The sequence below is a fragment of the Nycticebus coucang genome, chromosome 12 (assembly GCF_027406575.1).
Source record: "Nycticebus coucang isolate mNycCou1 chromosome 12, mNycCou1.pri, whole genome shotgun sequence".
Classification (NCBI taxonomy): Eukaryota; Metazoa; Chordata; class Mammalia; order Primates; family Lorisidae; genus Nycticebus; species Nycticebus coucang.
Window position 1 is genome coordinate 72529416 of NC_069791.1, and position 24407 is coordinate 72553822.

Consider the following 24407-nt stretch of genomic DNA (forward strand, 5'->3'; position numbering starts at 1 on the left):
TGGTTTCTGACAGGGAAACACAAGGTTACAGCCCCAGCACAAACACATACATGGGAGCTCCTGTTTGCTCACCAACACTTGTTATCCAACTTAATCATTTCTACCAATCTAATGGAAATAAAGTGGTATCTTTCTTTGGATTTGCACTTCTCAGCTTCCTAGAGAGATTAAACATCATATATGGGGTAGCCATAAAGCTCGTGTGCAATTAAAATAGTTGTCTATCTTAAATTGCACACAAACTTTATGGCCATCGTATATGTACCAAGCATTTGAGTTTATATTTCCATGACTTTTCTGTTCATAACTATTTTTATGTGGGGTTTTAGATCTTTTTCTTGTTGGTTTACAGGAGTTCCTAGAGGCAAACTTACTGTGCCACTAATGAAGCTTAACCCTCAGGTGTCCTGACCTTCGTGGGGTAGAAACAGACCAATAGGACAGGGAAGAGGGTTGTAAACAAGCCTATTTGCATATGAGAACGTGATACAGAAAAGTGGCCTGTAATCCTAGCCCTCTGGAAGGCAAGGCAGGGGGATCTCTTGAGGTCAGGAGTTTGAGACCAGCCTGAGCAAAATGAGACTCCTGTCTCTACTAAAAATTTAGAAAAATTAGCCAGGTGTTGTGGCAGGCACCTGTATTCCCAGCTACTTGGGAGGCTGAGGCAGGAGGATCACGTGAGGCCAGGAGTTCGAAGCTGTAGTGTGCTATGATTATACCTACAAATTGCCACTGCACTCTATCCTTGGTAATAGAGCGAGAGCACGTTTCTGAAAAACAAATAATAATAATAATACCAATATTCTAAGTATTAATATATACTGGGTATATAATCTAGATCAGCTTTAGACAATGCAAATGTTTTCTCCTATTCCGTCTGTTACTATTATCCATAGAATTCTTTGTTGAACAGAAACCTTTAACTTTGAGGTTAGCCAATTAAACAATCTGAAAAAAAAAAAAAAAACAATCTGTTACCTTAATAGTTTGTATTTTGGAGTTTTTATTTAAGAATTCTCACTTCAAAATCACAAATCCATGGGCGGCACCCATAGCTCAGTGGCTAGGGTGCCAGCCACATACACCAGGCTGGCAGGTTTGAACCCAGCCCAGGCCGGCTAAACAACAATGACAACTACAACAACAACAACAGTAGCAACAACAACAACAAGATCACAAATACATGCTCCTGCATTTTCTTCTATCAGTTCCATCATTTCACTTTTCACAGTTACGTCTTTAATCGACCTGAAGTTCACCTTTCTATATAGTATAAGGTAGGTGTCCTTGTGCGTCTGTAGATTAATTCTAGACACTATGTAATTTTTATGTTAAAATGAATATCCTTTTTAAAAGTATTGTATTTTCTATTTGGCAGCTAGTAGGAGACATTTGCTGGACTCTTCCCTTGCATCCCAAGGGTGCTCACCTGACTAGATTTTGGAAAGGAGGGGTCACAGTGGCCACCCCCAGAATGGGTCGGTCCTTCCAACAGAGGCAAGGACAGGGACAACCTGCTAAGAAAACAGCTGCTTTACAACATTGAACACAGGCTGGGCTTGGTGGCTTATACCTGTAATCCTAGCACTATGGGAAGCTGAGGTGGGAAGATCCCTTGAGCTCAGGAGTTCGAGACCAGCTTGGACAAGAGCAAGACTCTATCTCTACTAAAAATAGAAAAAAATCAGTTGGGTGTGATGACAGGTGCCTATGGTCCCAGCTACTTGGAAGACTGAGACACAAGATCACTAAAGCCAGGAGTTGGAGCTGCAGTGTGCTATGATGATGCCACTGCACTTTAGCTGGATCAATAGAGTGAGAATCTGTCTCCAAAAAAAGAATAAAGAATAAAACCTTAAACACAGGAGGAGAGCAAGATGGCGGCCAAGTAACAGCTTCCTTGCATCTGTGCACCGTGAGTCCGGGGAGATAGGACTCCAGGCATCTCTGGCTGGTGGGATCTGCCTATCATCACCCCTGCGAGGATACAGAGAGTCAACGAGAGACTTCTGGACCCCAAGAGGAGGACTAAAACAGTGGAAAACCGGCAAGAGGTCGCATGTGTTCAATCGGTCTAAACCCGCCCGCAACTATAAGTTCAGTAGCAGTGAGACTGCAAACCGGAAAGGCCTTACCTGTGAACTGTTTTGGTGTCTTTGGACTTGGCATTCAGTTGAGCTGCCTTGGGGAGAGCATGAGCAGGAGTGCGGAGAACTTTGGCCATTGTCTAGGGCCCCAGTCTGAGCCGCTGAGCCAGACGGAGCTAATAGTTGTTTGGCTGTGGGCCACAGGGAGCCATTGTGAGCGATCTGCCCTGCAAGCTCTGCCCTCAGGGTCGCAGAGCTAGAATCGGGTGGGAGCTGGTAACCCAGCACCCAGTAGCCTAAGGGTGGGGTCTCAGCTGCCTTGCAGCCCTAACCCTCAGGGGCAGAGTGAGACCGGTTTTGGCACACTGGGTAAGTGGATAGCCACTTCAGCAGTGATTCCAGCGACAAGCACTTTCCTGGGAAGGCTTCTGCTCAGCAAGTTTACAAGTTCAAAGTGCCTTTTAAGTGGGCTGAAGAGAGATTTAGGGTGTCTACCTGCTGGGGTTTGAGAAATCAGCAGCCTCCAGTCATATCAGAACTGTGATTAACATCTCATACCCCAGAAGACCACGTGTTGCCCAGACAATATTCAACAACATATACATACTGCTTTGTTTTTGGTTGTGTTTTGGGTTTTTTTGTTTTTTTGGTTTTTTTTTTGTTTGTTTGGTTGTTTTTTATTTTGATGCTGTTGATGTTGTTTTGTTTTTTAATTTCAACTTTTTCCATACAGATATTTTTTCTTTCTCAATTTTTCTAGTTTAATTATAACTTCCCATTGCTGCCTTTTTTAATAACTAGAACTTCATTTTTGCTACTGTTTCTACCGCTATCATTTGGTTTTTCACCCAATTTTATCCCGTAAAGTTTTCTGTTTGCTTGTTTTGGTTTGATTTATAGCATTTTTGTCTTTCCTCTCTACTTGGTGGAGGTGGGGTACTGTGTCAGATCAGGTTAGCAAAGAGCTGCTGACCTCAAGGGAACCACCCAACTGGGCACCTCCAGAAGGTGGTTTTTTTTTTAAGGTTGTGTCAAAGTACCCTACTGTACAACTATATTGCTCTGTCTCCCTCTTTCTGTGCCTCTCTTCTTTTTGTAAATATTCCTTTTACCCACCCCCCTCCTTTCTCTATTTTTTTTTTTTCACTTGGTCCTCCTTTCTTTCATCCCTTTCTTGCTCTTCAACCTTCTCACCCTTCTGGTCCTGTACCAAAAGGACTCATCTAACCCTTAGTCCACAGGCACAAGAACTTAAAGAGCAAGAGGAAGTGAAAGGAAAATTAGGGCAAGGAAACAGATAAAAGAAATCACTCATGAGGAAGAATCAGCAGAAAACTCCAGGCAACATGAAGAACCAGTCCAGAACAACCCCACCAAGGGACCATGAGGTAGCTACTGCAGAGGATTCCACCTATAAAGAAATGTTAGGAATGACAGAAAGGGAATTTAGAATACACATGATGAAAACAATGAAAGAAATGATGGAAATAATGAAGGAAACTGCTAATAAAGTATAAAATAACCAAAAAGAAATCCAAACACAGAATCAAATAAGAGATGAATGATATGAAGAATATAAAAAGGATATAGCAGAGCTGAAGGAACTGAAACAGTCAATTAGGGAACTTAAAGATGCAATGGAAAGTATCAGCAACAGGTTAGACCATGCAGAAGAAAGAATTTCAGAGGTAGAAGACAAAGTTCTTGAGTTAACTCAGATAGTAAAAGAGGCAGAAAAGAAGAGAGAGAAAGCAGAACGTTCACTGTCAGAATTATGGGACTTTATGAAGCGTTCCAACACACGAGTTATAGGAATCCCAGAAAGGGAAGAAGAATGCCCTAGAGGAATGGAAGCCATACTAGAGAATATTATAAAAGAAATTTTCCCAAATATCACCAAAGATTCTGACACACTGCTTTCAGAGGGATATCAGATCCCAGGTCGCCTCAACTCTAACCAAGCTTCTCCAAGACACATTGTGATGAACCTGTCCAAAGTCAAGACAAAAGAAAAGATTCTGCAAGCTGCCAGGAATAAGCGCCAGTTGACCTACAGGGGCAAATCCATCAGAGTGACCGCAGACTTCTCTAATGAAACTTTCCAAGCAAGAAGACAATGGTCATCTACCTTTAATCTACTTAAACAGAACAATTTCCAGCCCAGAATTCTGTACCCTGCTAAGCTAAGCTTAAAAATTGACAGAGAAATCAAATCATTTACGGATATACAAACATTGAAGAAATTCGCCTCAACAAGACCAGCTCTACAGGAAATACTTCAACCTGTTCTGCACACTGACCACCACAATGGATCAGCAGCAAAGTAAGAACTCAGAAATTAAAGGACAGAACCTAACCTCCACACTGATGCAAAAGATAAAACTAAGCAATGGACTCTCACAAAATAAGATGAATAGAATACTACCACACTTATCAATTATCTCAATAAATGTTAATGGCTTGAATTCCCCACTGAAGAGACACAGATTGGCTGACTGGATTAAAAAACACAAGCCATCCATTTGCTGTCTGCAAGAAATACACCTGGCTTCAAAAGACAAATTAAAGCTCTGAGTCAAGGGTTGGAAGACAATTTTTCAGGCAAGTGGCATTCAGAAGAAAAGAGGACTTGCAATCTTATTTTCAGATTCATGTGGATTTAAAGCAACTAAAGTCAAAAAAGACAAAGATGGTCACTTTATATTGGTCAAGGGAAAAATACAACAAGAAGATGTTTCAATTCTAAATATTTCTGCACCCAATTTAAATGCTCCCAGATTCTTGAAACAGACCTTACTCAGTCTGAGCAATATGATATCTGATAATACCATCATAACAGGGGACTTTAACACTCCTTACAGAGCTGGACAGATCCTCTAAACAGAAATTAAACAAAGATGTAAGAGATTTAAATGAGACCCTAGAACAACTGTGCTTGATAGACGCATATAGAACACTCCATCCCAAAGATAAAGAATATACATTCTTCTCATCACCCCATGGAACATTCTCCAAAATTGATCATATCCTGGGACACAAAACAAATATCAACAGAATCAAAAGAATTGAAATTTTACCTTGTATCTTCTCAGACCATAAGGCACTAAAGGTGGAACTCAACTCTAACAAAAACGCTGGACCCCACACAAAGCCATGGAATTAAACAATCTTCTGTTGAATAACAGATGGGTGCAGGAAGAAATAAAACAGGAAATCATTAACTTCCTTGAGCATAACAACAATGAAGACACAAGCTACCAAAACCTGTGGGATACTGCAAAAGCAGTTTTGAGAGGAAAATTCATCGCTTTAGATGCCTACATTCGAAAAACAGAAAGAGAGCACATCAACAATCTCACAAGCCATCTTATGGATTTGGAAAAAGAAGAACAATCTAAGCTTAAACTCAGTAGAAGAAAAGAAATACCCAAAATCAAATCAGAGATCAATGAAATTGAAAACAAAAGAATCATTCAGAAAATTAATGAAACAAGGAGTTGGTTTTTTGAAAAAATAAATAAAATAGATAAACCATTGGCCAGACTAACGAGAAATAGAAAAGTAAAATCTCTAGTAACCTCAATCAGAAATGATAAAGGGGAAATAACAACTGATCCCACAGAGATACAAGAGATCATCTCTGAATACTACCAGAAACTCTATGCCCAGAAATTTGACAATGTGAAGGAAATGGATCAATATTTGGAATCACACCCTCTCCCCAGACTTAGCCAGGAAGAATTAGAGCTCCTGAACAGACCAATTTCAAGCACTGAGATCAAAGAAACAATAAAAAAGCTTCCAACCAAAAAATGCCCTGGTCCATATGGCTTCACATCAGAATTCTATCAAACCTTCAAGGAAGAGCTTATTCCTGTACTGCAGAAATTATTCCAAAAAACTGAGGAAGAAGGAATCCTCCCCAACACATTCTATGAAGCAAACATCACCCTGATACCAAAACCAGGAAAAGACCCAAACAAAAAGGAGAATTTCAGACCAATCTCACTCATGAATATAGATGCAAAAATTCTCAACAAAATCCTAGTCAATAGATTACAGCTTATCATCAAAAAAGTCATTCATCATGATCAAGTAGGCTTCATCCCAGGGATGCAAGGCTAGTTTAACATATGCAAGTCCATAAACGTTATCCACCATATTAACAGAGGCAAAAATAAAGATCACATGATCCTCTCAATAGATGCAGAAAAAGCATTTGATAAAATCCAGCATCCTTTTCTAATTAGAACACTGAAGAGTATAGGCATAGGTGGCACATTTCGAAAACTGATTGAAGCTATCTATGACAAACCCACAGCTAGTATTTTACTGAATGGAGTAAAACTGAAAGCTTTTCCTCTTAGAACTGGAACCAGACAAGGTTGTCCTCTGTCACCTTTACTATTCAACATAGTGCTGGAAGTTCTAGCCAATACAATTACGCAAGACAAGGAAATAAAGGGAATCCAAATGGGAGCAGAGGAGGTCAAACTCTCCCTCTTTGCTGACGACACGATCTTATACTTAGAGAACCCCAAAGACTCAACCACAAGACTCCTAGAAGTCATCAAAAAATACAGTAATGTTTCAGGATATAAAATCAATGTCCACAAGTCAGTAGCCTTTGTATACACCAATAACAGTCAAGATGAGAAGCTAATTAAGGACACAACTCCCTTCACCATAGTCTCAAAGAAAATGAAATACCTAGGAATATACCTAACGAAGGAGGTAAAGGACCTCTGTAAAGAAAACTATGAAATCCTCAGAAAGGAAATAGCAGAGGATATTAACAAATGGAAGAACATACCATGCTCATGGACGGGAAGAATCAACATTGTTAAAATGTCTACACTTCCCAAAGCAATCTACCTATTCAATGCCATTCCTATCAAAATACCAACATCGTACTTTCAAGATTTGGAAAAAATGATTCTGCGTTTTGTATGGAACTGGAAAAAACCCCGTATAGCTAAGGCACTTCCTAGTAATAAAAATAAAGCTGGGGGCATCAGCATACCAGATTTTAGTCTGTACTACAAAGCCATAGTGGTCAAGACAGCATGGTACTGGCACAAAAACAGAGACATAGACACTTGGAATCGAATTGAAAACCAAGAAATGAAACTAACATCTTACAACCACCTAATCTTCAATAAACCAAACAAGAACATACCTTGGGGGAAAGATTACCTATTCAATAAATGGTGTTGGGAGAACTGGATGTCTACATGTAAAAGACTGAAACTGGACCCACACCTTTCCCCACTCACAAAAATTGATTCAAGATGGATAAAGGACTTAAATTTAAGGTATGAAACAATAAAAATCCTCAAAGAAAGCATAGGAAAAACACTGGAAGATATTGGCCTGGGGAAAGACTTCATGAAGAAGACTGCCATGGCAATTGCAACAACAACAAAAATAAACAAATGGGACTTCATTAAACTGAAAAGCTTCTGTACAGCTAAGGAGACAATAACCAAAGCAAAGAGACAACCTACACAATGGGAAAGGATATTTGCATATTTTCAATCAGACGAAAGCTTGATAAGTAGGATCTATAGAGAACTCAAATTCATCCACATGAAAAAAGCCAACAATCCCATATATCAATGGGCAAGAGACATGAATAGAACTTTCTCTAAAGACGACAGACGAATGGCTAACAAACACATGAAAAAATGTTCATCATCTCTATATATTAGAGAAATGCAAATCAAAACAACCCTGAGATATCATCTAACCCCAGTGAGAATGGCCCACATCGCAAAATCTCAAAACTGCAGATGCTGGCGTGGATGTGGAGAGAAGGGAACACTTTTACACTGCTGGTGGGACTGCAAACTAGTACAACCTTTCTGGAAGAAAGTATGGAGAAACCTCAAAGCACTCAAGCTAGACCTCCCATTTGATCCTGCAATCCCATTACTGGGCATCTACCCAGAAGGAAAAAATCCTTTTATCATAAGGACACTTGTACTGGCGGCGCCTGTGGCTCAGTCGGTAGGGCGCAGGCCCCATATGCCGAGGGTGGCGGGTTCAAACCCAGCCCCGGCCAAACTGCAACCAAAAAATAGCTGGGCGTTGTGGTGGGCGCCTGTAGTCCCAGCTACTCGGGAGGCTGAGGCAAGAGAATCGCTTAAGCCCAGGAGTTGGAGGTTGCTGTGAGCTGTGTGAGGCCACGGCACTCTACCGAGGGCCATAAAGTGAGACTCTGTGTCTACAAAAAAAAAAAAAAAAAAAAAAGGACACTTGTACTAGACTGTTTATTGCAGCTCAATTTACAATCACCAAAATGTGGAAACAGCCTAAATGCCCACCAACCCAGGAATGGATTAACAAGCTGTGGTATATGTATACCATGGAATACTATTCAGCCATTAAAAAAAATGGAGACTTTACATCCTTCGTATTAACCTGGATGGACGTGGAAGACATTATTCTTAGTAAAGCATCACAAGAATGGAGCAGCATGAATCCTATGTACTCAATTTTGATATGAGGACAATTAATGACAATTAAGGTTATGGGGGGGGAAGCAGAAAGAGGGAAGGAGGGAGAGGGGTGGGGCCTTGGTGTGTGTCACACTTTATGGGGGCAAGATATGATTGCAAGAGGGACTTTGCCTGACAATTGCAATCAGTGTAACCTGGCTTATTGTATCCTCAATGAATCCCCAACAATAAAAAAAAAACAAAAACCTTAAAACTCCTCAAGGCTGAGCAGAGACTGGCTCCTGAAAGAACACCTTTTTGGGAAGAGGTGGAGGGGAGAAGAGCACTGATGCGGGGTCAAGTGCAGAGATGAACTGGAGCACCCAGACCTGGCTCAGGAGAGCCTGCTATACCCTCTCTTCTTAGCTCAGCACCAGTGACATCAATCTGACAGCTTCCAGTTGGCCACAGGGGACTATTTCAGCACAGAAATCAGCAAATGCTATAAATCAGGGCTCCCCTACTCCTGCCTCCCAGTGGACACCTTTCCATAAGTTTCCCTGCCTCTGCCTGGGACTCCAGCTGCTGCTTCAGGTTTAGCCCCAAGACTGGCCTTTTCCAAGAACAAGAAGTAATCAAGTGATGCAAACTCACAGATGCAGATTCCAGGCCTGAGTGTGGGCACAGAACAGAGCCTGGGGCTCCCCAGGTTGATCATCAACCCCCTACCCTGTGCACCGCATCAATCTGTCTACCCCACAAGCCGTCCAATGACAGGAAACTCAGCGCCCCCTATAAACCCGCCCTGTGACTGCAGCAGAGTAGGTCTCAATATATATTTATTGAATGAACTTAAAAATCCTCTTAGAATTTATTTTTGCTATGATACTAGATTGAGTTATTTTTCTGAAGTTAGCCAGTTATTCAAATACTAAAATACTGAAAAAAAAAACATCTTTTCCTTAATGATTTGAGATGCCACTTTCATCCTACCCTGCAGACTTATGGATCCTCAGTGTCGCCTCCCAGCTTGATCTGGGCAAGCTGCCATAGGTTCTAGGATGTCCACAACCACAGCCTGCTCGGGCCACCAGCTGGCTAAGTTTGCTGCTCTCCCTACCCCAGGAGCAGGTATGAGGGGTCCTTCCCAGATCCACAGGGATCCAGGAGTGCCCTCTGCTCCTGTCATCCTGGGGCTGCTTCAGGTGACATCTGTGGGGGAAGGTGGTTGCCAGGCAACAGACAAGCAAAAACACAGTCCAGTCTGAAGGACCTGCCCCCTCCTGGAGGATTGCCCTGCATGTCTCTGCACCTGTAGCATAGGGCCAAGGTGGGGATAACATGCGGACAGAGGAGCCTGGACTCTGCAGGTCCTCAGAGCAGGGACCCCAGGCTGAGTCCTTAGTCTGCAGGGAGACTATGGCCACCAGCCTTTCAGACAGGCAGAGTGAGCAGCTCTCAGCAATGCCACTGTGCAGCAGAGATGCTGAGTGTGACAGGGGGCCAGGGTGGACCCAAGACCAGAGACCCCACCTCTATTTTATTTATTTATTATTATTTTTTTGAGACAGAGTCTCACTATGTTGCCCTTGGTTGAGTGCCGTGGCGTCACAACTCACAGCAACCTCAACTCTTGGGCTTAAGCGATTCTCTTGCCTCAGCCTCCCAAGTAGCTAGGACTACAAGCACCTGCCAAAACACCCGGCTATTTTTTTGTTGCAGTTGTTTAACTGGCCCAGGCTGGGTTCGAACCCACCACCCTCGGTGTATGTGGCTGGCGCCATAACCACTGTTCTACGAGCGCTGAGCCAACCCCACCTCTACCTGCTCTAACCTTCCTAGACTAGATCAGCCCTGGGGGCTTGGCACAAGCTGAGGAGGTGAGAGAAGCCACACAAAGTGGCTCACAGTGGGCCCACTTCCCAGAGAGCCTGGGCACTAGGAATAAGAGCGGCTTCTACTTGCTATTATTATTATTATTAACACAGTCTCACTCTGTTGCCCCACACTAGAGTGCCATGGCATCTGCCTAGCTCACAGCAACCTCAAACTCCTGGGTTCAAGGGATCGTTCTGCCTCAGCTGGTACTATAGGTGCCCAAGACAAAGCCTGGTTAATTTTTCTATTTTTAGTAGAGATGGGGGTCTCACTTTGCTCTGGTCTGTCTTCAACTCCTGAGCTTAAGCAATCCTCACATCTTGGCTTCCCAGTAGAATTACAGGCATGAGCCACCTCACCTGGCCAAGATTTGCTTCTGTTTAGAAAAATGAAGGCCTCTAATGCATCTTACACCTCTAGAGTCAAGAGACATTCACACCTAAGGAGTGTATGTGTGTGGTGTGTTTGTGTCTGGGTCAGCTTCTAGACTTTCTGTTATATGCCTTGGATCAATCTATCTATTCAAACAACAATATTAGACTTTTTTTCTTTTTTTTTTTTTTTGGCCGGGGCTGGGTTTGAACCCTATACCTCTGGCATATGGGACTGGCGCCCTACTCCTTGAGCCACAGGCGCCGCCCAATATTAGACTATTTTAATTGCTGTAACTTTATAGTATGTTTTATTCTATCACGATTCTAAGTCACTGGGTGGTTTGTCATTGTTTGGCAAAACCTCTTGTCTCCATAGGACTATAACTCACAAAGGCAGGAATCAGATTTGTTTACTTCCATCAATGTATCCCCAGTGCTGGGCCTGGGGTCTAGCACAATACTTCCAGTAGTTATTTTTGACAGATATTACGAACACAGCTCTGCTCTGTGTGTCTGGCCATCAGGGCAATGACCAGCAGAAGCCTCCCTATTCCCATGTTCCTGGTCCTGATAGCTCAGAAGTCCTATCCTAGGAGAAGGGTTCCCAGAGTGTTAGGATTACAGGTGTGAGCCATGGCCTGGCCAGCTTTATCCTCTTGAATCCCAGCTCCATACCCCGCCAGCCCCAGGTCACTGAGATGCTTGGTGTTGTCCAACTCCCTGCCCCCAATCCCCATGGAAGAGGCACCCAGAGAGATCTGATGATCTAAGCCCCAAGGTCCCTTGACTCTCTTGGGGCCTCTTGGCCACCTCTGCTGGGGAAGGGAGGGTGGGGCAGGAGGAGGGAGAGGACCATGACTAATGCGAAGTTCCTCTGTCTCTCAGGGGGAGAAGCCAGCAGGAAGATTGGTTGTTAAGGGCAACACATTCTTTCCCCATGGCCAACCCAGGCCTGCTTGGCTCACAGGGAGGGGTTCTGAGGAGGCTAGATCAGAGTGTGAGCCCAAAGGGAGCTCAGAGGTTGTTTAGATTCAACACTAATTTTACTAAGGGAAAACTGAGGTCAGGGGAGACAGAGAGCCTGGTGGGGCTCACACGGCACATGAAGCAAAGGGAGGACCCTGGGCTCTGTCCACAGGAGTTGGAGCCATGCAGGGTGGGAGCAGTTAAGGAGGGTGAAGGGGTGGGGGCAATGCCAGGGCAGGACAGTGAGCCAGCAGGCTCCAGCCTGCACTCCTCCAAGTTCACCTGGAAGGCTTCAATCTGCTCAGCTGTCACTCCAGGCCCCGTCCTGTCTTGCAGCCTTTACACACAGGATTCCTTCTGCTTGGAATGTTCTGGCCCTCTGGTTTGCCTGTTGGCTCTCCGTTAATGGCAGTCTCCATCACTAACACCTGCTCCGTGTGTTCACATCTATGAACACTCATCCTCCATCCCCGGCCATCATGGGGGTACATTAGCTAGCTCTGGCTGCCTCCACAGCAGAAAACCACAGACATTTATGTCCTCCTAGGCTGAGGCTGGGAAGTCCCATATCAAGGTACCCCAAGTCTGGTTTCTCCTGAGGAGTCTCTCCTCTGCTTGGCTTGTAGACGGCCAAGCAGAGGCTCTTGCCGCCTCTCCTCATGGCCTTGTCTTTGTGCATGCATGGCCCTATGTCTCTGATCTCTCTCTGTCCTGATCTCTGTTCAGCAGGCCACTGGCCCTGATGGCCTCGTTTTAACTCAGTGTCCTCTTCAAAGGCCCTGTCTCCAAACAGTCACATTCTAAGGTTCTGGGGTTAGAACTTTGACATAGGAGTTTTGAGGGGACATAATTCAGGCTGGGACAGTGGCTGTACCTCCCTGTCCCAATGAGCAGGATGCTAAGAACAGGGGCAGGATCTGAGCCCTCTGTTGGGCCCTTGGAGCCTCAGTGAGGGTGTTCCAGGGGAGGGCATGGGGCGGCTGCGGAGTGTATAGTTAGGTGTGGCCCTCGTGGCCCTTGGCTCTGTTTCCTGCCAGCCCCTCCCGAGAAGGCAGTGCCACAGGCTGGGTGGCTTCCCAGGACCCTGTAGGCAGGGACAAGAGGGGCTCCAGGGAGGCGCCCAGCTGGGCCCCACTGCCCAGCAGCATAGCCGAGGGCTGGAGATGCTCACTCAGTGCTTCAGCTGTGACCCCTTAAGGTCAGAGGGGAGGGCTGAGTGCTGCAAAATGACCTTGTGTCCCCAAGCCGGGGGAAGAGGTGGGGGCCTCTGAGGTGGCAGCAATGCATGGTTGAAGTGACAGCTTTATCTAAATTATAAAAAAGCACCTCAAAGGCAGTGCCTATAGCTCAGGGGGTAGGGTGCCGGCTGCATAGACCATGGCTGGCGTGTTGAACACGTCCTGGGCCAGCTAAACAACAATGACAACTGCAACAAAAAAATAGCTAGGCATGTGGTGGGCGCCTGTAGTCCCAGCTACTTGGGAGGTTGAGGCAAGAGAATCACTTAAGACCAAGAGTTTGAAGTTGCTGTGAGCTGTGACACCATGGCACTCTACCCAGGGCGACAACTTGAGACTCTGTCTCAAAAAAAAAGAAAAAGAAAAAAGCACCTCAAAGGAAAATGAAAACTCATTACATGTAAATGTGCAAGCATGTAAATGTGCAAATCTTCCCCTCACCCCCACCCCACTGCCTAACAGCAGCCCTGTGTGGCAGGAGTTGCTGTCCCCTTATATAGACAGGAAAACTGAGGCTCTCAGGCAGGAGTGATGAGTCCAAGGGTTGATCCCTGCTCTGCCCCACACTGGCCCCAATGCCCAGACAGTCACAAACCCAGGTAATGCCCTGAAGAGCCTCTAGCATCGAAGGAAGTTCTGGCACTCAGTGGCCACAGTGCCAAGCTCACCCTCCACAGGGCCTGTGGCCAGCGCCTCCCAGAGGTGACAGATGATGGCCCTTCTTTCTGTCTGCCCAGTTCCTTCTGCACTCTTCCTGTGGTAGGGATGCTACTTTCCTGACAACCACACGACTGGGCACCCCAGAACACAGCCCACCCATGGCAGGGGCCTGAGTTCCCTCCCCCCACCGGAGCAGCCAAGTGCACAATTTCCTAGCCTTCCTCACAGCCAGGATGCCTCCCCGCCTGGTCAATGCAACAATAGAAGAGCAAAGACCTGCTAATGGTTTGGCACCTGTAGCACAGTGGTTATGGCACTGGCCACATACACCAAGGCTGGCAGATTCGAACCCGGCCTGGGCCAGCTAAACAATAATGACGACCACAACAAAAAAATAGCCAGGCATTGTGGCAGGCGCCTGTAATCTCATCTACTTGGGAGGCTGAGGCAAGAGAATCGCTTAAGCCCAAGAGTTGGAGGTTGCTGTGAGCTGTGCTATCATAGCACTCTACCGAGGGTGATATAGTGAGACTCTGTCTCAAAAAAATAAATAAACAGGGTGGCGCCTGTGGCTCAGTGGGCAGGGTGCCAGCCCCATATACCGAGGGTGGTGGGTTCAAACCCAGCCCCAGCCAAACTGCAACAAAAAAATAGCTGGACATTGTGGCCAGTGCCTGTAGTCCCAGCTACTTGGGAAGCTGAGGCATGAGAATCGCCTAAGCCCAGGAGTTGGAGGTAGCTGTGAGCTGTGATGCCACGGCACTCTACCAAGGGCGATAAAGTAAGACTCTGTATCTAAATAAATAAATAAATAAATATGCATATCATATGGTATCTGAATTATATCTCAATGCCACTGAAATTAAAAAAAAAAGTATGAAGGTGTATTTGCCTTTTACAAAAGGCATTCAGGTCAAGCATGGTGGTTCATGCCTGTAATCCCAGCACTTGGGGAGGCCAAGGCAGGAGGATTGCTTGAGGCCAGGAGTTTGAGACCAGCATGAGCAACATAGCAAGACCCCATCTCTACAAAAATAGAAAAAAACGTAGCCGGGTATGTTGGTCCATACCTGTAGCCCCAGATCCTCAAGAGACAGAAGTAGGAGGATTGTGGCACTTGAGACCAGGAGTTTGAGGCTGCAGTGAGCTATGATTGCACTCCCGCACCTACTGGGGTCCAGGTACTGTGCTAGCTCTAGGGGATATCCTGGTGAGCCAATTCAGATGTGGTCCTTGCCTTCCTAGAATTTACATAGTTTTGGGGGGACTTGTTTTTGTTTTAAACAGAGTCTTGCTCTGTTGCCTGGGCTATAGTGCCATGGCCTCAGCCTAGCTCCTAGGAACCTCAAACTCCTGAGCTCAAGCAATCCTCCTGCCTCAGCCTCCTGAGTGCTGAGACATAGGCATGTACCACTAGGCTAATTTTTAAAATTATAGTAGTGATGGGGGTCTCGCTCTTGCTCAGGCTGGTCTCACACTCCTAAACTCAAGCGATCATCCCACCTTGGCCTCCCAGAGTGCTAGGATTACAGACATAGCCGCTATGCCTGACCAAGCTCACAGTTTTAAATGTCTAATCACAACATGAAAAACATGCCATAAGGGAAAGGACCAAGCTCTAGGAGAGGTGAGAGGCCAGGAAGGGCTTCCCTGAGGAAGAGATGCTGGAGCTAGAGGAGAGGAGCCAGGTGGAGTGTTCTGCACGCAGAGGAAAGCAAGTGCAAATGGTCTCCTGCAGCAGGAGGCACTAAACAAGGTCTGTGTGGCTGCCGTGCAGAGAGCAACGGGCGAATCAGGGATGGATCTAGATTCGGCACTTGCAGCATGAAGGCCCCAAGAGTTGCGAGCAGAGATATGACAAAATCAGGTTTACAGGGTGCGCCTGTGGCTCAAGGAGTAGGGTGCTGGTCCCATATGCCGGAGGTGGCGGGTTCAAACCTAGCCCCGGCCAAAAAAAAAAAAAAAAATCAGGTTTACAACCTGGTTCCTCTGGATGGGAGTCAGGAATGGAAGGGGGAGTCCAGTGAGAAGCAGCTGCTGTTGTCCCAGTGAGAGGCCAGAGGGGTCATCCTAGGGATTGGGGGTATGATGGAGAGAAATGGTAGTTCAGAGACACCAGGGAGGTAAAATGAGCACAGGAGGTGAGAGCGTGGGAGGGTGTTGCCCGCCTGCCTGTTTGCACCTGCTGCCATCCTGATTCCATTGATTTTTGGCCTCATGAATCATCTGCAAGTCATCACCCCCACAGCGGTGCTGTTTTTCCTTTTTAACAATGAAATTGTTTTTAACCACTGAGCCATTATGTTATGGGCCAATGGATTTCATGGCACTTCCCCAAATACAGTCCTGGGAAAAGTTTTTAAACTTTATTTATTTATTTTTGTAGAGACAGAGTTTCACTTTATCGCCCGTGGTAGAATGCCTTGGCGTCACACAGCTCACAGCAACCTCCAACTGTTGGGCTTAGGTGATTCTCTTGCCTCAGCCTCCCAAGTAGCTGGGACTACGGGCACCCGCCACAATGCCCGGCTATTTTTTTGTTGCAGTTCGGCCAGGGCCTGGTTTGAACCCGCCACCCTGGGTATATGGGGCCAGCGCCCTGCCCACTGAGCCACAGGTGCCGCCCTTATTTATTTATTTTTGAGACAGAGTCTCACTATGTCACCCTCAGTAGCACACAGCAACCTCAAACTCTTGGGCTTAAGCGATTCTCTTGCCTCAGCCTCCCAAATAGCTGGGACTACAGGCGCCCGCCACAATGCCTGGCTATTTTTGTTGTTGTTGTAGTTGTCATTGTTGTTTAGTTTGAACCCACCAGCCCTGGTGAATGTGGCCACTGTCCTAACCATTGAGTTATGCGCGCCGAGCCTAAAACTCCATTTAATGAAAGATACTTCACAATGTGGTTCTCACCAGGAGCTGTGCTGAGGGCTGTCACTAGCTGACCTGCACGGGGCTGGGGTCTGACCGATGACCCTCCTGAGTGTGACTCTGGCACAAAACACCCTAGAATGGCTCCCCAGGACCCAGCGTGACCTTGCCTGTGCTGGGTGGTAACACCCTGGCATGGAGGCCATCACAGCCCAGGGCAGAAGCCACCATCAGACACTGCACAGGTAGAAGACTCCAGCTTACTGATGGTAGGCATCGTAAAATATTAACAATCTGTTAGCATTCTGCGGAACACACCTGCTGTTAAAATGATGTTCCCTAGGACCTCTGTGTCCAGGGGATCTGCTGGAGCACTTTCACAGCACAGAGGACCCCTATTTTACATTTCCACCCAGGCCCACAGCAGAAGCTGGGTGTGAGCTCTTCCCTCTGCCTCATCTCCCAATCTTATGGCCACTTCCTAAGTATTTCTGGAATCCACTCCTTCCTCTCCCACCTGCTTTGTCTGCCCTAGTCCAGGCTTGGTTCCTTCTAGTCCCCTGGTCACCAAGCATGCCACCCAAAAGCACTGAAATAATGATGTTGGAGAAATGTAATCATCAACTTAAGACTCATGAGCACCAGCCTGAGTAATAGCAAAACAACTTCTCCACTAAAAATAGAAAAACTGAGGCAAGAGGATCACTTGAGCCCAAGAACTTAGGTTGCTGTGAGCTATAATGCCACGGCACTCTAATAAGGGTGCCAGAGTGAGACTCCGTCTCAAAAAAAAAAAAGACTCAGGAGTACTTTAAACAGCAGTCTCAACACTTTCACTCCTCATGCTCCAATGGTGCCCTATCTCACCAGGAAGCAGCCAGATAGATTAAAGCCCTGATTCCCCAAGACCAAGTGAACAAAAAAAGGGGGGAGTTGTAGTCAAGTCCATGAACAAACACAAAGCAATCCCCTGCATATATGTTCTCCCTGTAGCCTTCTTACATTTTGGATTCCCAAGCCAGTAAGGCTACATGACCAGAACATTATAATCTTTCTGTTTAGCTAAACTTTCTACTTTTTTTTTGTTTTTTTGCAGTTTTTGGCCAGGGCCGTGTTTGAACCCGCCACCTCCGGTGTATGGAGCTGGCGCCCTACCCCGGTGAGCCACAGACATCGCCCTACTTTTTTTTTTTTTTTGAGACAGTTTCACTATGTTGCCCTCAGTAGAGTGCCGTGACGTCACAGCTACAGCAACCTCAAACTCTTGGGCTTAAGCAATTCTCTCGCCTCAGCCTGGGGAAACATAGGCCCTAAGGGATCCTTAAACTATAATACTATTCATGGATTATATTTTTGGGGCTTAAGCAATTCTCTTGACTCAGCCTCCCAAGTAGCTGGGACTTACAGGCGCCTGCCACAACACCTGGCTATTTTTTGGTTGTAGTTGTCATTGTTGTTTGGCAGGACTGGGCTGGATTCGAACCCTCCAGCTCCAGTGTATGTGGCTGGAGCCCTAGACGCTGAGCTACAGGTGCGGAGCCCCTGCTCAACATTTTTATAACCTTGCAGGAATGTCACGTTGTCTTGGAGAAGACTCTAAAGGAAGTTGACTGACTGTATGCGGAAGACCCAGATGACCAGGTGAGGACTGGAGTTCGTGACCCCAACTGGAATCCAGACAATACAGATGATTAAGAGTCAATGCTCCCAAGATTATATCCTGGTCCCAAAGGGATGTTCCCAAAACTAAAAGCCTGAACAAGGTTCAAGAAATAAGACAGGACGGCTCAGTGTCCGTAGCACAGTGGTTTCGGCGCCAGCCACATATGCCAAGGGCCCAGGCCAGCTGCAACAAAAAAAATAGCTGGGTGTTGTGGGGGGCACCTTTAGTCCCAGCTACTTGGGAGGCTGAGGCAAGAGAATTGCTTAAGCCCAAGAGTTTGAGGTTGCTGTGAGCTAAAAAAAAGATATGGGGCCCTACAGCTCTCCAAGATTTGTGGAAATTACAGATCCATGATTGACCTCTTCTACCAGGAGCCCCTGGTAAAAAAAAAAAGGTGGGAAGAAAAAATCAATTGATTTCCTGATCCATACTGGCACGGTTAGTATTAAATTTTAAATTGGCCAAGCTTACTAAGGATTCAATGCTGGTGACCAGAGTGTCCAGAGAACCCTCTCAAAACGATTTTCTCCTCCTTTGGATTGTGTTAGCAGAAATTCTTTCCTTGCACACAGCTTTTTTCACATGCCCAAGTGCATTCTCTCATTGTTGGGTAGAAATCTTCTCTCTAAACTTCAGGCTTGGCTCCTGCTGGTAATCCTAACACTCTGGGAGGCCAAGGTGGGTGGATTGCTTGAGCTCAGGAGTTCAAGACCAGCCTGAGTAAGAGCAAGAATCCATCTGTACTAAAAGTAGGAAAAATAGCCAGACATTGTGGTGGGTCTATAGTCCCAGCTTCTTGGGAGGCTGAGGTGGGAGGATCACTTGAGCCCAAGAGTTGGAGGTTGCTGTGAGCCAGCCTGACACCATGCCACTCTAGCCTGGGTGACAGAGTGAGACTCTATTTCAAAATAAATAAATAAATAAAATAAATTTAATTTTTAAATTTTAAAAATTTAAATTAAAATTATAAAGTAAATCACAGCTGAAGTGACCTTCCAGAATATTCAAATACATGCTGGGTTTCCTCTAGAACATGCTTGTGCTTTGCAAGTGGCTCTGCTTGCTCCCTTGACTATCTTTCAGATTCTGCCTGGATGACCTGGAAGGGCCCATGTGGACCTGATTCATACCAAGTATGTTCTAGTTGCCCAGATTTGACTGATAAGCCCTTGCCAGACCCAGAGGAGTAGATTTATGGATAGAAGCAGCTCTATGGAACAGTGAAAACCTGGGTAGCATGGTTTCCAACCAACAGGTAATGGAGACACAAGGTCCAGCCCCCGGAACATCTGCCCAGAAGGCCGAATGGATTCCACTGACTAGAGCCCTATAATCACAGGAAAAATAGTGTATCCGTATTTATACTGATTCCAAGTATGCTTTTATGGTTGCATACATGTACATGAAACTATTTAAAAGAAGAAAGGGTACCTTACCTCTGAAAATAAGGAGGTTAAGTATGGGCCATAGATTTTTGAATTATTAAAAGCAGCTTTTCTGCTTGAGGAGGTAGCCATCACGTACTGCTTATGACATCAAAAGATACATACTCATATATCCAAAAAAAAAAAAATACTATGATAGACTTGGTGTCCAAGAAAACAGCCTAGCAAATGAATTGACAATTGACTTTGATACCCTCTCTTTGGTTATTGTGAAAAGGATTTAGAAAAAGCTAAAAAAAAAAAAAAAGGCAGGGGGGAATTCTCTAAATATAATGATCAAAATTGGCTTACAAACAAAAAAGCGCCAGGCATAGTGGCTCATGCCTGTAATACCAGCACTTGGGAGGCTGAGGCGGGTGGATTGCCTGAGTCCACAGGTTTGAGACCAGCCTGAGCCAGAGAGAGACCCCGTCTCTAAAAAATAACTGGGCACTGGGCGGTGCCTGTGGCTCAAAGAGTAGGGCGCCGGTCCCATATGCTGGAGGTGGCGGGTTCAAACCCAGCCCCGGCCAAAAACCAAAAAAAAAAAAATAACTGGGCATTGTGGCGGGTGCCTGTAGTCCTAGCTACTTGGGAGGCTGAGGTAAGAGGATCACTTGAACCCAAGAGTTTGAGGTTGCTGTGAGCTAAGACACCACAGCAGTCTACCAAGGGCAATCAAGGGAGATTCTGTCTCAAACAAACAAAGTGTGCTGGCTCACACCTATAATCCTAGAACTTTGGGACACTGAGGCGCGTGGATCACTTGAGCTCAGGAGTTCAAGACCAGCCTGACCAAGAGTGAGACCCCCCATCTCTGAAAAAATAGAAAAACTAGTTAGGCATGGTGGCACATCGTCCTAGCACTCTGAGAGGCTGAGGCAGGAGGATTGCTTGAGCTCAAGAGTTTGAGACCAGCCTGAGCAAGAGTGAGACCCTCATCTCTACTAAAAATAGACAAAGTAGCTGGGATGGTGGAGCACACCTGTAGTCCCAGCTACTCAGGAGGCTGAGGCAAAGGGATCACTTGAGCCCAAGCGTTTGAGGTTGCTATGAGCTATGATGATGCCAGAGCACTCTACCCAGGCAACTCCATGAGACTCTGTCTCAAAAAAAAAGGAAACCGCTCCTTAAAGCTGGGAGACAAAATGAAGTCAGATTAGACTGGTGAACCCCAAAGTGATCTTGCATTATTATTTCAGGCTAAGCCCACTAGCAGGTAGGATATATTGAAACCCTGAACTTGGAACTTTAATTGTTCTGTCAGTCCTGTCCTTCTTTGCTAGAAAGGATAATTCATTAATTTGAATCTCTCAGACTCTTGCTTCCTCGGTTGATCTACCCAAATGTTATATATCCCACTCTAAACTTCAATCAGTCCTAAATCATCATTATCTCCTCATTCAATTGGTGTACAACTTTTCTGATGTCCCAAAATGTACCTTTGAAAATGGCTCGGTGCCTGTGGCTCAAATGGCTAAAGTGCCAGCCACATACACCTGGTTCGAATCCAGCCCGGGCCCACCAAACAACAATGATGGCTGCAACCAAAAAATAGCCGGGCATTGTGGTGGGTGCCTGTAGTCCCAGCTACTTGGGAGGCAGAGACAGGAGACTCACTTGAGCCCGGGAGTTGGAGGTTGCTGTGAGCTGTGATTCCACAGCACTCTACCCAGGGCAACAGCTTCAGGCTCTGTCTCAGAAAAAGAAAAAAGAAAATGTTCAAAATCCCAGAAGAGTTGAATACTGCTGAGACTCACTTGGTCAAGACTGGGACTCAAAACTCCCCATGTTTCTTCTTGGCCTCCTCATGGGAACATCCAGTCCCTACAAACCCCCAGAATTTGATGGTAAATGAGTATATTCCCCTAATAGGGATCTGGATTAGATACCCCACCTCCACCTTAGCCAAAATGTTACAGATCTTGCCTAGACTCCTGGGGATGATCTCCCTTAGGGGGCTATGATTTGGCCACCACAGACCCTCGGTTAGAAGAAACAGCTTTGCCAGCTTCTCAGGCTTATGATTATGACTTGTGCTCCAGACACATGTGTTTCTGCATGTTAAAAAGAAAGACAGCCTTGAGACCATGCAAGCATTAAAGAGGGAGATGATGGCCAAGCTATTCTATTACTCCTTTCTCTGCACATAAGAACTCAGACACCAAAAGGACAGTTCCATAAAATTGTTTTCATGGGTAACTAGGGGTATTTTGGATGGAGTTTCCATCTGGGAACACCAGGCTACACCAGGACAGTATCCCCTGGGAGGGATCCTGGGTGGGGATGGATATTTCTTTGGGGATACCTTCCTACCCTGGTGGGTAGCGGCTGATTGACAACACATGCTTCACGAGCTAGCTATACCTTGAGGATAAGTGCTAATGAAACTGCAGCTACAATAGCTGTCCAGCAAAATCTTTAACTCTTTAGATGAAGTCATTCTTGCATAGCTCTTGATTATATCTTAGCAGGACAAGGGGGTGTTTGCATTATAGCTAATTCCTCATGCTACATGCATATAATACTTCAGCAGAAGTAAAACTATGTACTGATAAAATCATACTGCTGGGGGCGGCGCCTGTGGCTCAAAGGAGTAGGGCGCCGGCCTCATATGCCGGAGGTGGTGGGTTCAAACACAGCCCTGGCCAAAAACTGCAAAAAAAAAAAAAAAAAAAAAAAATCATACTGCAGGCTTCTTGGTTGCAATATGTTGGAGAGGATGGACCAGGGCTGGGATATTGGTTCTCAGGAATATCTTGATTCCTCAGAGAATTGGCTCTGATATTTCTGGGATCTTAAAATTTGGTCTCTCCTGGCTCAGCACCCTAGCTCAGTGAGTAGGGTGAGTGCCAGCCACATACACTGAGGCTAGTGGGTTCAAGCCTGACCAGGCTTGCTAAACAACAATGACAACTCCAACCAAAAAATAGCCACTTGGTGTGGTGGGCGCCTGTAGTCCCAGCTACTTGGGAGGCTGAGGCAAGAGAATCGCTTAAGCCCAAGAGTTTGAGGTTGCTGTGAGCTGTGATGCCATCGCACTCTACCTAGGGCAACATAGTGAGACTCTGTCTCAAAAAAAAAAAAAAAAAGAAAGAAAAGGGCGGTGCCTGTGGCTCAAGGAGTAGGGCGCCAGTCCCATATACTGGGTATGGCAGGTTCAAGCCCAGCCCCTGCCAAAAACTGCAAAAAAAAAAAAAAAAAGAAAAAAAGAAAATAAAATTTGATTTCTCTCTTTTACAAATTACTTTTCTAATTTACCTCATAGAAAATACATTAATCAGGGATGCAAGGCTGGTTTAACATACGCAAGTCTATAAACGTTATCCACCATATTAACAGAGGCAAAAATAAAGATCACATGATCCTCTCAATAGATGCAGAAAAAGCATTTGATAAAATCCAGCATCCTTTTCTAATTAGAACTCTGAAGAGTATAGGCATAGGTGGCACATTTCTAAAACTGATTGAAGCTATCTATGACAAACCCACAGCCAATATTTTACTGAATGGAGTAAAACTGAAAGCTTTTCCTCTTAGAACTGGAACCAGACAAGGTTGTCCTCTGTCACCTTTACTATTCAACATAGTGCTGGAAGTTCTAGCCAATACAATTAGGCAAGACAAGGAAATAAAGGGAATCCAAATGGGAGCAGAGGAGGTCAAACTCTCCCTCTTTGCTGACGACATGATCTTATACTTAGAGAACCCCAAAGACTCAACCACAAGACTCGTAGAAGTCATCAAAAAATACAGTAATGTTTCAGGATATAAAATCAATGTCCACAAGTCAGTAGCCTTTGTGTACACCAATAACAGTCAAGATGAGAAGCTAATTAAGGACACACCTCCCTTCACCATAGTCTCAAAGAAAATGAAATACCTAGGAATATACCTAACGAAGGAGGTGAAGGACCTCTATAAAGAAAACTATGAAATCCTCAGAAAGGAAATAGCAGAGGATATTAACAAATGGAAGAACATACCATGCTCATGGATGGGAAGAATCAACATTGTTAAAATGTCCATACTTCCCAAAGCAATCTACCTATTCAATGCCATTCCTATCAAAATACCAACATCATACTTTCAAGATTTGGAAAAAATGATTCTGCGTTTTGTATGGAACTGGAAAAAACCCCGTATAGCTAAGGCAGTTCTCTGTAATAAAAATAAAGCTGGGGGCATCAGCATACCAGATTTTAGTCTATACTACAAAGCCATAGTGCTCAAGACAGCATGGTACTGGCACAAAAACAGAGACATAGACACTTGGAATCGAATGGAAAACCAAGAAATGAAACTAACATCTTACAACCACCTAATCTTTGATAAACCTAACAAGAACATACCTTGGGGGAAAGACTCCCTATTCAATAAATGGTGTTGGGAGAACTGGATGTCTACATGTAAAAGACTGAAACTGGACCCACACCTTTCCCCACTCACAAAAATTGATTCAAGATGGATAAAGGACTTAAATTTAAGGCATGAAACAATAAAAATCCTCCAAGAAAGCAGAGGAAAAACACTGGAAGATATTGGCCTGGGGAAAGACTTCATGAAGAGGACTGCCATGGCAATTGCAACAACAACAAAAATAAACAAATGGGACTTCATTAAACTGAAAAGCTTCTGTACAGCTAAGGAGACAATAACCAAAGCAAAGAGACAACCTACACAATGGGAAAGGATATTTGCATATTTTCAATCAGACAAAGGCTTGATAACTAGGATCTATAGAGAACTCAAATTAATCCACATGAAAAAAGCCAACAATCCCTTATATCAATGGGCAAGAGACAT

The 24407-nt window shown here is 45.1% G+C and overlaps 2 protein-coding genes across 2 annotated transcripts in view; both read left to right on the forward strand.

Annotated features, from left to right (window-relative positions):
• The window catches only part of LRWD1 (leucine rich repeats and WD repeat domain containing 1), a 92765-nt gene extending 82649 nt beyond the window's left edge, over positions 1–10116 (forward strand). The window contains exon 16 of the transcript XR_008373433.1: positions 10099–10116. The gene's annotated coding sequence lies outside the window, so the exon portion shown is untranslated. The remainder of the gene's footprint in view (positions 1–10098) is intronic.
• ORAI2 (ORAI calcium release-activated calcium modulator 2) overlaps positions 1–24407 on the forward strand; it is a 204060-nt gene that overhangs the window by 108204 nt on the left and 71449 nt on the right. The window lies entirely within an intron of this gene.